Genomic DNA, 13366 nt, shown 5'->3' with positions numbered 1-13366 from the left:
CCCTGACTGACTGGGGAATGGCCTTTGAGGCCCAGCTCTTCCAGGAGTTATGCCAATTCAATGCCTGTAAGAAGCTCAGGACAACTGCTTATCACCCTCAAGGGAATGGACTCTGTGAAAGGATCAACCAAGTCTTCATTCACATGCTGCGAGAAGTGTCTGTGTCCAGACATGAAGAATGTCCTCGGCTGTTGCCAGAACTGTTGGAGATCTACAACAATACTGTACATTGCTCCACTGGAAGCACTCCATTTTATCTGATGAAGGGCCGGCATGGCCAGCTACCCAAGGATAGAATATTTGGACTCCAAGCCCCTTTCAATAATTCTTCACAAGCTTCTATGGAATGGGTCTCTGAACACCAGAACAGGATCCGGGAGGTAAAGGAAATCGTCAACAGAAAAATGGGTGAGACACAGCAGAATCCGCAGCAAGACTATAATCGTCATGGCTTCGCCAAACCACTCCAAATAGGTGATAAAGTCTGGCTGAAGAAATTCCCGAGAACCCATAAGTTGGACTCCATCTGGGAAATGGAGCCATATACGGTGACCACTGTACCCTATCCTTATACAAATGTCTATGCAATTCAAAAGTCAGGGTACGAGCCCAAAGTTGTTCACCGTAATCGAATCAAGTTATCCCGCAAGGAAGATTTGCCAGTGTTCCTGCAGCCTCCTTCACCTCCAGTTCAGCCAGTGAGGAGTATGTGTCCAGAGGAGTAGTTTCCCTGTCCATGGATGATCCCATGTTCCCTCTGGACCAAACTGCAGTCTTCAGGTTCATACCAATCTGTGGGCCTGTGCAGCCAGCGGTAGTCATGCCCCCGGCCCAAGTTCTGTCACCAATGGTACAGGAGTTCACTCCAGTCTCCAGTCCAATTGCCTCACCCATATCAGAGTCTCCCACTCCAAGTGACTATCCTGTAAGTCAAGAATCATCACCTGTTCCAGTGGTTGAGAGAGAAGAAACTATTGTCAGCCCAGCAGAGTCAAGAGCTCCTGAAGAGGTTGCTGTTCCAGAATCTCCAGAAATGGTGCTGCATAGGTCCCAACAGTCCACATGAGGGGAGAGGCCTGCTAGATACAGGGACTAAAGTACAAACAAATGTAAATAGTATGTGTAAGTATGCTACTGTACTGTAGAATCTAGTATACATAAGTCAAGTATACTTCAGCCACGTAAAGTAGCTGCATTACTCACATTACACAGTTAACTAACAGTAACATATCTAATGTATCTAATGTCATATATCATCCTGGTCGTGCACAGGAAACTTTCCTGGCCAGTAAGTATTCCTGAAACTAACCTAAAGCACATAAACAGTAAAGGTAACATGAATGTCAAAGTGTTATCTGTATCAAATGTCTAGCATAGAAATGTCTAGCATAAAGTAAAAATAGTGTTTTGGGGAGAAGTGTTTTATGCCAAGGGACCCCAGTAGCCAAGACATTGGGAGAGCCTCTGGCAACCCAATCCACAACTATAAGTCTACAGTCATAAGTCTAGTTGTGTATACAAAGTCATGTATCTAATGTCTAGTCATGTACAGTGATATAACGTCTAGTAAATGATGTCTAGTCGTCTACAGTATATCACATACATAGTATGTCACATGCATAGTCAAAAATGTCCTGTCATATCTAGTAAACAGTTATGCAAGTCAGTAAATGCATAGTCAAAAGTATCAGTTGTGTATAGTCAGCTATAAAATGCATAGTCAAGATGCATAGTCCAGTTATAAAGTGCATAGGAAAGGTCCTTACAACAGTGGCGTTGCGACCCGGGTGCGAGGGGTGCGGAGCGCACCAGGAGACACCAGCCTGGAGGGGGTGACACCACGGCCGGCAGCACCCCCCCCCCTCCGGTGTCCGGGGATTGCGCTGCAGCCACTGGCACTTTAAAAGCACCGCGCGGTGGCTGCCTGGGAGAGAGTGACGTGAGCTCACTTCATGTCGGCGGCCGGCCTGAGCGTGGGCCTGATCAAAGCATGAGGCAGCGTGCGCGCCCATAGAGGAGTCAGTCACTGCCGCTGCAACCCTACCGAACTTATCCGGACCAGTCCTGACTGAGGTAAGTAAAAGCAAAGGGGAAAAACTACAACTCCCAGCATGTCCTCATTGTAAGGGCATGCTGGGAGTTGTAGTCATGCAACAGGAGGCTGGTGGCATTTTTACACCAGCTGTTGCTAAACTACAACTCCAACCATGGGATTTGTAATTTAGGAACAGGGTGCCCCCAGCTGTTGCTAAACTACAACTCCCACCATGAGATTTGTAGTTTAGGAACAGGGTGCCCCCAGCTGTTGCTAAACTACACCTCCCACCATGGGATTTGTAGTTTAGGAACAGGGTGCCCCCAGCTGTTGCTAAACTACAACTCTCACCATGGGATTTGTAGTTTAGGAACAGGGTGCCCCCAGCTGTTGCTAAACTACAACTACCATCATTGGAGTTGTTGAAGGGGTAAATTAAATGGCACAGGTGGGTGGGGGTTAATATAGTGGCACAGGGGGAGGAGGGGGGTTAATGAAATGGCACAGAGGGGAGGACGGGTTAATGAAATGCACAGGGGGATCAGAAGGTCCATCTCAATTCCCAATCCCCCCTATGCCATTTCAATTACCCCCCCCCCCCCCATGCCATTTCTTCCCCTCCCCCTATCAGAAGGAGGAGGGGGATTAAAATGGCAAAGAGGGGATCAGAAGGGGGAATTGAAATGGTTCAGAAGGGGTGGGGGTTTGGAATTGAAATGGCAAAGGTGTGGTTGGCAATGGAGAGAACTGGAAAAATGCAAAGGAATTAAGTTTTGTCTGGAAGAAGGCATCATGGCGGCTTGAGCCGGATGGAGAAGAAAAGAAAAGAGGACGATGCTGATCAGAAAACATGTAACTGTGAGTTCCTAAATGCAATTGTAATCACTTATACTATGGTATACAGATCTGTATACAGCTGGTATATACCTCTATATGGTGCTGTTTATAATCACTCACATGGTATATATATCCTGTGTACAGATGGTATATACCTTTATATGGTCACTGCATTGGGGGGAGCAGTGAGATAAACTGTCATTGGGGGGGGCAGCATTACATTCTTGGATCCAGGCAGCACAATGCCTTGGCCCGGCCCTGCCCCCCCCCCCCCAAGGTTCTCATATGCGCGGCTGCATGTGCACCACCTGCCAACCCCACGTCCTCACCTTACTGGGGGGGGGGGGGGTAGGTATGGGGTGACACCATTTTCTATCGCACCGGATGACACCAACCTTAGCAACGCCACTGCCTTACAATTCAATATATATATGTACAGGTTATAAAGAAAAAAAAAATCCTTTCCAAAATATCCTGTTCACAAATCCTGTTCGTAATTCCATTCATAAAATCCTGTTCGCAATGCTGTTCTAACCTTCAATCCTGTTCTAATCTTGTTTGTTGTTTTATCAAAAGCCTGAAATGGACATTTGTGCATAAAATGCCTCAGGACTGCACATGGCCCCACGGCTACTTCGTTCCTCAAGCCTGACAGAACCTTACATTGAGGACGACTTTTGTTAAGTGGAGGGGTTTGTGGTGTCCCACTACAGGTACCTAGTCCTGTACTACCTGTTGGCCCTGTCAGGTAGAGTCCCTCAGTGACTTAGGGGCTCCCATGCAGGGACTCCCTGTATGTTATCTTGCTGACCTATTAAACGTGGTGCATTCTAGTGTATAGATAGGATATAGGATCTTTGGAGGACTCCAAGGACCTGTGAGTAAGCCTGATCACGTTATGTTACACTGGTTTATGGTTTGTTGCAACATGTACTCCCAGAGAGCACCAGCTTTAACCTATGACCAAGAGCTTGACCAATGGGCTTTAGTTCAGCCCACTCACTATATAAAGGGGCAGCCATCTTAATTCAGTCTCTTAGCTACCAGCTCTCTTTGAGTTATATGCTCATAGCTACAACATCAAAGTCTTTGCTGAAGCAGCTACCAGAGAACCTCAGGACAAGTGTTCAGCATCTGGAGTACCACAAAGCTACAACTCTCCAGTAAGTCAAGTCTATGTCTACTGTCACTGAAGTTAGTCAAGTCCAGTCTAATAACAGTCCAGTCTAAATTACAAGTCCAAGTCAAGTTAATTACAAGTATTGGTCCAGCAGACTGCAAGCTCATCTGGGTACTGATCACGTCTCTGGGACAATCTGGCAATGGCTGTGAAGATAATTACACCTGTCTTCTATTCAGTAAAGCCTCCATTTACCTGCAACTGGTTGTTGACTCTTTATTCACTACTAGCCCATGGGATAGCGGAGAATCCGGGTGTGTGGTGTTCCAAAACCACACTGGCATCACGAACACATAGGGGTTAATACCATCCGACCCCCGAGGTTAATAACATCTGATCCCACCACTCACTGCAACACCCCTGGCCCTGCCACTACCCACTATAGTGGCACACCACATATGTATATAGCACAAATTTTTCACAGCTGCGACTTGAGCTGGGGTTATAAAGTGGTGTTCTGAAGTAATTTATTGTTTTTTGCTTATGTATGCTAAAAAAAATTGCATTCTAAAGTAATTTATAGTTTTTTTTTGCTTATGTAAGACAAATTTATCAACACCCTTTGATAGTATAATAAATAGGTCAAGTCAATATATGGGAAAAAAACTGCTTACCACCTGTAGATATGCTAATTGGAAGAACTTATGATGTTTCATAAAGCACGGAATAGGTATCCATGCCGCATACTTGGTGTGAACATGTCCTCAAGTGGAAAAGTGAAAATAACAAGCTCCCAAAAAAAAGTATGAGTAAAAGTCCAAAAATTTATTAATAAAAATTAAAATGCTGAACTTCAAAAAATGGGGTGGTTTAAAAGCATAGCAGAAATGCCGACGCGTTTTGAACCATATGGTTTTTATGCCAAATGCATCCTATTTATACTCTAGACCAGCATGGAATGAACTCACATGCCTGGATATGGGAACAGTGGGATGGCGGAGGTTCCGGAAGAGTGAGGATGACATCATTATTCAGGTGAACGTGTTAAATTTAATCGATGTTAGTTTCCAGTTGAATATATATATATATATATATATATATATATATATATATATATCTATATGTTCAGTCAATAATACATAAACGTAAGGAATCTTGTATTATTCACATATCTTGATGTAATTCTTATTATTATGTAATTAGGTATGTATGCATTTCACATGACTCGGAACCTCCATTCTATGGAAATGGCGGTTAATTCACACTTACATTATATATCATTGCTGCACACAAAATACAGATGTGAAAACCAATCAGTGTGATCTAGTTAGAGAAATGCAGAGCTGATGATAAGTAAAATGAAACAATATGCACAGTTAAAAAACGGAAAACAGAAAATAGTAAGAACCTATTCACATGTTGCAATAACTAGATAGGTGCGGATCCAGCACTGCAAAACTAGGGTAGAACGAAGAGGAAGTGGTGTAATAGCAATGCAGGTAAGGCGTGAGTGTGGACAGCGGTGGTGCAGCTCATTGTCACGATGCCGGCTGGCAGGTAGTGGATCCTCTGTGCCAGAGAGGGATTGGCGTGGACCGTGCTAGTGGACCGGTTCTAAGCCACTACTGGTTTTCACCAGAGCCCGCCGCAAAGCGGGATGGTCTTGCTGCGGCGGTAGTGACCAGGTCGTATCCACTAGCAACGGCTCACCTCTCTGGCTGCTGAAGATAGGCGCGGTACAAGGGAGTAGGCAAAAGCAAGGTCGGACGTAGCAGAAGGTCGGGGCAGGCAGCAAGGATCGTAGTCAGGGGCAACGGCAGAAGGTCTGGAAACACAGGCAAGGAACACACAAGGAACGCTTTCACTGGCACTAAGGCAACAAGATCCGGCAAGGGAGTGCAGGGGAAGTGAGGTGATATAGGGAAGTGCACAGGTGAACACACTAATTGGGACCACTGCGCCAATCAGCGGCGCAGTGGCCCTTTAAATCGCAGAGACCCGGCGCGCGCGCGCCCTAGGGAGCGGGGCCGCGCGCGCCGGGACAGAACAGACGGAGAGCGAGTCAGGTAGGGGAGCCGGGGTGCGCATCGCGAGCGGGCGCTACCCGCATCGCGAATCGCATCCCGGCTGGCAGCGGAATCGCAGCGCCCCGGGTCAGAGGACGAGACCGGAGCGCTGCCGCGGGGAGAGTGAAGCGAGCGCTCCGGGGAGGAGCGGGGACCCGGAGCGCTCGGCGTAACAGTACCCCCCCCCTTGGGTCTCCCCCTCTTCTTAGAGCCTGAGAACCTGAGGAGCAGACTTTTGTCTAGGATGTTGTCCTCAGGTTCCCAGGATCTCTCTTCAGGACCACAACCCTCCCAGTCCACTAAAAAAAAATTTTTCCCTCTGACCTTTTTGGCAGCTAAAATTTCTTTGACCGAGAAGATGTCCGAGGAGCCGGAAACAGGAGTGGGAGGAACAGATTTGGGAGAAAAACGGTTGAGGATGAGTGGTTTGAGAAGAGAGACGTGAAAGGCATTAGGGATACGAAGAGAGGGAGGAAGAAGAAGTTTATAAGAGACAGGATTAATTTGACACAAAATTTTGAAAGGACCAAGATAGCGTGGTCCCAACTTGTAGCTAGGGACACGGAAGCGGACATATTTAGCGGAGAGCCATACCTTGTCTCCAGGGGAAAAAACGGGGGGAGCTCTTCTTTTCTTATCCGCGAACTTCTTCATGCGTGATGAAGCCTGTAAGAGAGAATTTTGGGTCTCTCTCCATATGATGGAAAGGTCACGAGAAATTTCATCCACAGCGGGCAGACCAGAGGGCAAGGGAGTAGGGAGGGGGGGAAGAGGGTGACGGCCGTACACCACGAAAAATGGGGATTTGGAGGAAGACTCAGAGACCCTGAAGTTATACGAGAATTCGGCCCATGGGAGGAGATCTGCCCAGTCATCCTGGCGGGAGGAAACAAAATGTCGCAAATAATCACCCAAGATCTGGTTAATCCTTTCTACTTGTCCATTGGACTGGGGATGATATGCAGAAGAAAAATTTAATTTAATCTTGAGTTGTTTACAGAGAGCCCTCCAGAATTTAGACACGAATTGGACGCCTCTATCCGAGACAATCTGCGTAGGCAACCCGTGAAGACGAAAAATGTGTACAAAAAATTGTTTAGCCAACTGAGGCGCAGAAGGAAGACCAGGAAGAGGGATGAAATGTGCCATTTTGGAGAATCGATCAACGACCACCCAAATAACAGTGTTGCCACGGGAAGGGGGTAAATCAGTAATAAAATCCATACCAATCAGAGACCAAGGCTGTTCGGGGACAGGCAGAGGATGAAGAAAACCAGCGGGCTTCTGGCGAGGAGTCTTATCCCGGGCACAGATAGTGCAGGCTCGCACAAAGTCCACAACATCCGTCTCCAGAGTCGGCCACCAATAGAAGCGGGAGATGAGTTGCACAGATTTCTTGATACCCGCATGACCTGCGAGATGGGAGGAGTGACCCCATTTGAGGATTCCGAGGCGTTGGCGAGGAGAAACAAAGGTCTTTCCTGGAGGAGTCTGCCTGATGGAGGCAGGAGAAGTGGAGATCAGGCAGTCAGGTGGAATGATGTGTTGCGGAGAGAGTTCAACTTCTGAGGCATCCGAGGAACGAGAGAGAGCATCGGCCCTAATGTTCTTATCGGCAGGACGAAAGTGAATCTCAAAATTAAATCGGGCAAAGAACAGAGACCACCGGGCCTGGCGAGGATTCAGCCGTTGGGCAGACTGGAGGTAGGAGAGGTTCTTGTGGTCGGTGTAGATAATAACAGGAGAACTTGATCCCTCCAATAGATGCCTCCATTCCTCAAGTGCTAATTTAATGGCTAGAAGCTCTCGATCCCCGATGGAGTAGTTCCTCTCCGCTGGAGAGAAGGTCCTAGAGAAAAAACCACAAGTGACAGCATGCCCGGAAGAATTTTTTTGTAGAAGAACAGCTCCAGCTCCCACTGAGGAGGCATCAACCTCCAATAGGAAGGGTTTGGAAGGGTCAGGTCTGGAGAGGACGGGAGCCGAAGAAAAGGCAGACTTGAGTCGTTTAAAGGCGTCTTCTGCTTGAGGAGGCCAGGACTTGGGATCAGCATTTTTTTTGGTTAAAGCCACGATAGGAGCCACAATGGTAGAAAAATGTGGAATAAATTGCCTGTAATAATTGGCGAACCCCAAAAAGCGTTGGATAGCACGGAGTCCGGAGGGGCGTGGCCAATCTAAGACGGCAGAGAGTTTGTCTGGATCCATCTGTAGTCCCTGGCCAGAGACCAAATATCCTAGAAAAGGAAGAGATTGGCATTCAAACAGACATTTCTCAATTTTGGCATAGAGTTGGTTGTCACGAAGTCTCTGAAGAACCATACGGACATGCTGGCGGTGTTCTTCTAGATTGGCAGAAAAAATTAGGATATCGTCCAGATATACAACAACACAGGAGTATAACAGATCACGAAAAATTTCATTGACAAAGTCTTGGAAGACGGCAGGGGCGTTGCACAGTCCAAAGGGCATGACCAGATACTCAAAGTGTCCATCTCTGGTGTTAAATGCCGTTTTCCACTCGTCCCCCTCTCTGATGCGGATGAGGTTATAGGCGCCTCTTAAGTCCAATTTAGTGAAGATGTGGGCACCTTGGAGGCGATCAAAGAGTTCAGAGATGAGGGGTAAGGGGTAGCGGTTCTTAACCGTGATTTTATTAAGACCGCGGTAGTCAATGCAAGGACGTAGGGAGCCATCTTTTTTGGACACAAAGAAAAATCCGGCTCCGGCAGGAGAGGAGGATTTACGGATAAAGCCCTTTTTTAGATTCTCCTGGACGTATTCGGACATGGCAAGAGTCTCTGGGGCAGAGAGAGGATAAATTCTGCCCCGGGGTGGAGTAGTGCCCGGGAGGAGGTCGATAGGGCAATCATAAGGCCTGTGAGGAGGTAGAGTCTCAGCTTGTTTTTTGCAGAAAACATCCGCGAAGTCCATATAGGCCTTAGGGAGACCGGTTACTGGAGGAACCACAGAGTTACGGCAAGGGTTACTGGGAACCGGTTTTAGACAGTTCTTGGAACAAGAGGACCCCCAACTCTTGATCTCCCCAGTGGACCAATCCAGGGTAGGGGAATGAAGTTGAAGCCAGGGAAGTCCAAGGAGAATTTCCGAGGTGCAATTGGGGAGGACCAAAAGTTCAATCCTCTCATGATGAGATCCGATGCTCATAAGAAGGGGCTCCGTGCGGAAACGTATGGTACAGTCCAATCTTTCATTATTTACACAATTGATGTAGAGGGGTCTGGCGAGACTGGTCACCGGGGTGTTGAACCTGTTGACGAGAGAGGCCAAAATAAAATTTCCTGCAGATCCAGAGTCCAAGAAGGCCACTGTAGAGAAGGAGAAGGCAGAGGCAGACATCCGCACAGGCACAGTAAGACGTGGAGAAGCAGAGTAGACATCAAGGACTGTCTCACTTTTGTGCGGAGTCAGCGTACGTCTTTCCAGGCGGGGAGGACGGATAGGACAATCTCTCAGGAAGTGTTCGGTACTAGCACAGTACAGGCAGAGGTTCTCCATACGGCGTCGTGTCCTCTCTTGAGGTGTCAGGCGAGACCGGTCGACCTGCATAGCCTCCACGGCGGGAGGCACAGGAACAGATTGCAGGGGACCAGAGGAGAGAGGAGCCGAGGAGAAGAAACGCCTCGTGCGAACAGAGTCCATATCTTGGCGGAGTTCCTGACGCCTTTCGGAAAAACGCATGTCAATGCGAGTGGCTAGGTGAATAAGTTCATGTAGATTAGCAGGAATTTCTCGTGCGGCCAGAACATCTTTAATGTTGCTGGATAGGCCTTTTTTGAAGGTCGCGCAGAGGGCCTCATTATTCCAGGACAAATCTGAAGCAAGAGTACGGAATTGTACGGCATACTCGCCAACGGAAGAATTACCCTGGACCAGGTTCAACAGGGCAGTCTCAGCAGAAGAGGCTCGGGCAGGTTCCTCAAAGACACTTCGGATTTCCGAGAAGAAGGAGTGTACAGAGGCAGTGACGGGGTCATTGCGGTCCCAGAGCGGTGTGGCCCATGACAGGGCTTTTCCGGACAGAAGGCTGACTACGAAAGCCACCTTAGACCTTTCAGTGGGAAACAGGTCCGACATCATCTCCAGATGCAGGGAACATTGGGAAAGAAAGCCACGGCAAAACTTAGAGTCCCCATCAAATTTATCCGGCAAGGATAAGCGTATCCCAGGAGCGGCCACTCGCTGCGGAGGAGGTGCAGGAGCTGGCGGAGGAGATGACTGCTGAAGCTGTGGTAGTAACTGTTGTAGCATAACGGTCAGTTGAGACAGCTGTTGGCCTTGTTGCGCTATCTGTTGTGACTGCTGGGCGACCACCGTGGTGAGGTCAGCGACAACTGGCAGAGGAACTTCAGCGGGATCCATGGCCGGATCTACTGTCACGATGCCGGCTGGCAGGTAGTGGATCCTCTGTGCCAGAGAGGGATTGGCGTGGACCGTGCTAGTGGACCGGTTCTAAGCCACTACTGGTTTTCACCAGAGCCCGCCGCAAAGCGGGATGGTCTTGCTGCGGCGGTAGTGACCAGGTCGTATCCACTAGCAACGGCTCACCTCTCTGGCTGCTGAAGATAGGCGCGGTACAAGGGAGTAGGCAAAAGCAAGGTCGGACGTAGCAGAAGGTCGGGGCAGGCAGCAAGGATCGTAGTCAGGGGCAACGGCAGAAGGTCTGGAAACACAGGCAAGGAACACACAAGGAACGCTTTCACTGGCACTAAGGCAACAAGATCCGGCAAGGGAGTGCAGGGGAAGTGAGGTGATATAGGGAAGTGCACAGGTGAACACACTAATTGGGACCACTGCGCCAATCAGCGGCGCAGTGGCCCTTTAAATCGCAGAGACCCGGCGCGCGCGCGCCCTAGGGAGCGGGGCCGCGCGCGCCGGGACAGAACAGACGGAGAGCGAGTCAGGTAGGGGAGCCGGGGTGCGCATCGCGAGCGGGCGCTACCCGCATCGCGAATCGCATCCCGGCTGGCAGCGGAATCGCAGCGCCCCGGGTCAGAGGACGAGACCGGAGCGCTGCCGCGGGGAGAGTGAAGCGAGCGCTCCGGGGAGGAGCGGGGACCCGGAGCGCTCGGCGTAACACTCATGTAGCAAGACGTAATCCAAATAGAAGAAAATCAAAGAGACTTGCACTCACCATCCACGGACTTTATTGGTTGGAGTACGGGCACATACAGCGGAGGCAGGGGCACAAGCGGGACTAATTGTTTCGCGATTGAGAGCCCTTCTTCGAGCCGGTGTGTGACACACCAGCTCGAAGAAGCGCTCTCAAGCGCAAAAAATTTGTCCCGTTTGTGCCCCTGCCTCCGCTGTATGTGCCCGTACTCCAGCCAATAAAGTCCGTGGATGGTGAGTGCAAGTCTCTTTGATTTTCTTCTATTTCTATTCACATGTTGCGTTTTCATCCAATGAGCTGAAAAAAGGATGAAAAGCTCAACTCACTCTTACTAGGTGTCACATCGTATTGATTGGATGAAAACAAAATACGTACATTTAGAGTATAGTAGCAAATAGATATATTAATAAACGTAATACAAATCTTGACAAAAATTTAAACCAAGTGGAGAACGTGACTGTAATCTTAAAATCCAAAATGCATCTCTCATCAAAACTTTGTGATGCCAGTCTCCCCCTCGCAGAGGACAGGATACTTTTTCAATGCCCATAATAGATAAACATACAGATGTGTTTCTTCCCAGAAAGCCATGTAGAGATTGGCTAAAGTGGGGGAGAAACTGGCTCCCTGGTCATACATGAGCAAAACCAAAGCAAAAAAAAAAATAAAAAATGCCTACAGAACCTGCTTACCAAAGCAAACAATGATAAATGTCCCCACTTCTTTACAAGTCTTTTTAGTCTCTGGTTAACAAGATCATTCCCATTCCCAAGCTTGGTATCAGCATTATGCTCTCATCATTGCCTTATCTATCTAGTCACTTAAGAGAGTTCTAACTTTTTGGTTTCCTGACAGTCCACTTACGCCCTGCGCATGTTTTGGAAGTAACCTTTTGAGATGAGAGGGGGCAGATACAAAATTGCAATAATTGAATGTGGCCAAAACCATGCCTGCAAGTGATATCCAATAGATGTACGATGTTGCCGGCGCTGCGAAGACATTGTGTGGCAGTTGGACATTATATGTACATGAGATGGCAGGAGTGAAGTGCTGGGAATGCAGCAGGTAATTCCATGGACAACCCCTATAAGGCCCCTTTACACCGGCCAATATTTGAGTGAACAAGCGGTCCTGTCAAATCGCTGGCCGCAACAATGTCCCGCTCTAGCCGGTGATATGCTGAGTGGCAGTGTCATGCAAAGGGCCCGGGCCCAACCTTCTTTCTGCACAGTTCACACTACCAGAATTAAACGACCACCACTGAAATTCCACCACCGAAAGAACTATCTTGGTCATTCTTATGGCAGAACCCATGTGGAATACATTGCCGCCTACAGGAACGGCAATGTCAGTGTGGTCCAGGCACCAACTGATTTGAAAAATGTCAGCCTGAGATTTCTCGGTAAGAACCCTGCCTAAAGAGGTTTCTGAAGTAGAGGTTTATGTTATCTCTGTTTACGCCTCCTGAATATGTCGCTAATAAATTTTGTTCAGAAAGTATGTAATCTTCATGTAATGTAATATTTGAGTTCATCTGAACCAATGTCTATCAATTGTGCTAGTGCCATTGTAACTATACAACAAATGACCGAAATTGTGATAAAAGTGATGTGGTTTACCTTGATTTGCATAAGTATGGTAAAGTGTGATTTTTACAGCGAATTCGGCAAATCTGTAGCAAAAACGCATGTGATAATTAGTTACTATACTGCAAATTAGCCCCAACATTTAATCATAGCCTCAGCAGCAGCAAAATAAGCAAATTACTTGTAATACTGTATAATAAAAAAGAAGCATACATCTGATTATTTCCTTATTTTGGCTAGAAATCTCATAAAGTAAGGTAAAAACTTGTGGGTTTCCTATGTTATTACAGGATCTTTCATATGTCTTTTGGCAATCTATGTACGTATGTACCAAACTGTGTGATATGCCATATTGAAAATGACCTGCAACATATGGTATTCATAGCTAATATTAAATCTTTCTTAATCTTTGTTTTCTTTCTTTGTACCTACTTTTTCTTACAGCGTTTTACTTCCAAAAATGAACAAACAGTCTGCTTCAAGTGTTTAAAATCAGTAGCATTACCTGGATTTCAGAGTTACATATGAGCGTCTTATTATATCAGAACATTATGCATTACTAGCTTTTGAAATTTAAGTGAATTTAAT

The 13366-nt window shown here is 47.5% G+C and overlaps 1 protein-coding gene across 1 annotated transcript in view; it reads right to left on the bottom strand.

Moving 5' to 3' along the window:
- The window catches only part of ITGB2 (integrin subunit beta 2), a 198822-nt gene that overhangs the window by 182196 nt on the left and 3260 nt on the right, over window positions 1-13366 (bottom strand). The window lies entirely within an intron of this gene.

Source organism: Hyla sarda, chromosome 8 (genome assembly GCF_029499605.1).
Source record: "Hyla sarda isolate aHylSar1 chromosome 8, aHylSar1.hap1, whole genome shotgun sequence".
Taxonomy (NCBI): Eukaryota; Metazoa; Chordata; class Amphibia; order Anura; family Hylidae; genus Hyla; species Hyla sarda.
Note: the sequence above shows the minus strand (reverse complement) of the source record. Positions and strands in the feature narration are given on the sequence as shown.